Raw genomic sequence first — 3,103 nt, forward strand, 5'->3', positions numbered from 1 at the left:
AGCTGACTTTGACTTTGACTAAAGCTTGCACTAGCCACTTGAACCAGATAAACAATAAATAATGAACAGTAGTTATTTTCTACCGCTTTAATGCGGAGCTTGAGCTTTCCAGTGTAGGCTTGTTATTTGATATTTACCTAGAAACAAGTTGGCGGTTTTGTAAATGATACAAAGTTTATATTGAGTGTTGCTCAAGTCAAGTCACTTTTGTCAGCTTTGTAAAGTTTAAAAATGAAAAAGATCTAGCGCAGAGCTTACCAGACCTCTGTAGCCTAGCTGTTCATTGTTTGCTGTTGGTGGTTATATATGGCCTCTTAGACTTTGTATATTTTTAGGGGCCGGATCGTATCTGTTTATGTGATAGTCGGTTCAGAATTGGTCTGTGATGTGTGCATTAATGCGCGGAGCACTGTTTCTTTTTGTTTTTATCTGTTGGGTCCTCTCAAAGTGTTGATGTAGGATATGTGTGGTTTCTTTAGTGTTCGGCATCCCTTGTGTGTCGTTGGGCGATAGGTGACAGAATAATGCGTGTGAGTAAATATATATAATATGTACTGGTGGTTATCTTTGCAGCATGAAATTTGGTCGCATCGTTAAGTTGCTCGTACACAGTAGAAGTACTAACTAAATAAGCTCATCAATAACCCATCTTTACAAAAGTAGAGGGTTGAAGTGATTTAGTAAAGTATCGTGAGGTGATGTTGTCAGATAATGTTGTAGTAACTAGTGTATAATGTTGAGTTTGAATAGGCCGTGTTAAGTGGTATTAATACTTGTGTGACAGGAAATGGATGTTGTTGGAGTAGCAGTAAACTGAGATGTTTCCAGTACTTAGAGGGCACAGGTCTATCTCAAGCCGATATGAATCCAAAATGGGCAACTAACAGCCAAGTGGTTTCATCCCCACGTCTAATTGCTACTGAACAGAGAAAGAAATTGTAGAAGTTCGAATATCTTAGATTGACCTTCAGTAGGATGGTATAGTGGGGTAAAAAAGCAGTAATACATATACAAAGTACATGATACATACTGGTGCTCTGTCCGAAGTCAATCTATCATGTGCGAAGCGAATGGTTCATGGCTTCTGTTGGGTCCGGGATAGTATTTATACCTTGTAAATTCGCACCTCTGGGTGGTGCTGCAGTGTGTTGGTGAAAGGAAAATTGAGATTGTTTAAAGTACAGCATTGTTGTCATCGGAGGTGGGATTTCAGCTGTAAACGACGAAATCGCATTAAAAGTAAAGAGTGATTTGTGATAACTATTTGTGAGTTGTAATGGTGGGGGATGTGCGATATTGTCTCTTTGGGCGCCCTCCAAGCATCCAACTGCTCAGGTAACTCTTGGTTGATGGTTGTTGGAGTCAGGATCCATGGTCCTTTAGATTTCCCAAATATAGAGCCTGGCGCGTGTCCAGCGGGAATCTTGTGTCGTCGTCTTGTCTGCACATTTAGAATTGCGTTATGGAATATTACAAAAAATCTCTCCCTCGTGAGGGATTAGCGAGGCAACAGCCGGCGATGGTGTGGAGGATGGCTGTTGTGTGTTATCATTGTAGGCTAATGGTAGTAGTGGGGTGGAGGTTCTGTGTTGTATTGTGGATTGAAGGAACGAGAGGTTATGTTTAGAGTGAGGAAAGGATTAATGTTTAGTCCGGTGGGTCGATGGGATAATCATTATTCTGTTTTCTGTCTCGTGTCAGGTGGCGAACTGAGGAAGCCACCTCATGATTCCTGATTCAGGTTGTTTCCGGAGCCTGACCTTGTGCGACAAGGTACGCCTTGTGTATGTGTAATCGTGTAAGGGTTGAGTTAGTGGTATATTTAGGTTGTTGATATATGTGTGTTGTGTGGGTGTCTAAAGGGATGGAATGCGCATGGAAGATGAATTGTTGCGCACTTGGGTTCTCGTTTCCGATGGTGGGCTTATAGGGCTTGTTTCTGGGTAACTTGCCTAGGGTGGCTGAAAGATCTCCGGTGTTGGTGAAACACGGTGGTGGGCTTGCTGTTATGTGGCTGGTGGAGGTGCGGTGTGGGTGAAATATTCATGTTTTTATATGTTACTTTGTAGGGGATTTCCAGTCTTTATTGATATTGTAGCAGAATGGTGCCAATAATGGGGTCGCGCTCCCTCATGAAGGGTGGTCTTCTATAAGTTAAATCATGTGCTGTGGTACACGCAGGGGGATTCGCCCTGCTTCTCAGTTGAGTATGCATTAAAAGATCGCTGGGGAAACAAGGCAAACTGTATGGATTCTATATAGACTCCCCGTGTGGCCTGATTGTGTATTGGGAAGTGAAATTCCAGTGGGAGCCACTGTATCCCGATGAAACTGCCTCTTGGGAGGGGTAAAAGTGACGGGGTCTGTTTTTGTGGCGATGTCTGAAGAGCAAGGTAATCTATACTGGAGATGCAGATAACTAACTTCCATACGGTGAAGTGTTTTTGTGATGAAGAACTGTCTAATTTAATCTTAGCTCGAATTACTAGGAAAGAACATTCTTATGTTGATTTTCTATTAAAATGTTAGTGCTAATTTTGCGACATTGTTTCTGTGTGATTAAAGTCAGATTTCATTGGTCGATTTACAGTTGTTTACGATAATCGGGCTAGTGCTCGGCTGGCGACTGGCCATGAATAATATATGATGTCGTATGAAAGTTGTTTTATGATATCGTTTTTGGATATAGATGGCTCTCCTGGTGCATCCCTTGCAAGAACTTATAAGTTATGATCGTATGGTGAACCTATATTATTCAATCATCGAATTATGGATTAGGGCATGAGTGCTTCGCATCTTTGGAGGTGGACGCGCCAAAACAGGTTATATGTATATCCTTAATCAGGTGTTTTTTTTGATCGGTTAGCAATATTAGTTCTTATAGAACTCGCGTAGCGCCAGAGTTGAACTGGAATCGGATGCGCAAGCTTGTGGTATGTGATAAATTTTTACATTGATGCACGTACCTCCCATGAAACATGCGCGAGTGGTTAATTGAGTATGATTCATAATACGGAAGTATATGTACAGTAACTTCCTGTGTTATGGTTGGGTAAATGAGAGATGTTCTTTGGTGACGCCCTACTCCTTTGTAATCTCCTAA

At 41.7% G+C, this 3,103-nt stretch overlaps 1 protein-coding gene across 1 annotated transcript in view; it reads right to left on the minus strand.

The window, feature by feature from the left end:
• The window catches only part of npr3 (natriuretic peptide receptor 3), a gene marked incomplete in the record, with an annotated part of 24,422 nt that overhangs the window by 14,884 nt on the left and 6,435 nt on the right, over nucleotides 1-3,103 (minus strand).

Source organism: Morone saxatilis, unplaced genomic scaffold (genome assembly GCF_004916995.1).
Source record: "Morone saxatilis isolate NCDOM2014 unplaced genomic scaffold, NCSU_SB_2.0 Contig16, whole genome shotgun sequence".
Lineage (NCBI taxonomy): Eukaryota > Metazoa > Chordata > Actinopteri > Moronidae > Morone > Morone saxatilis.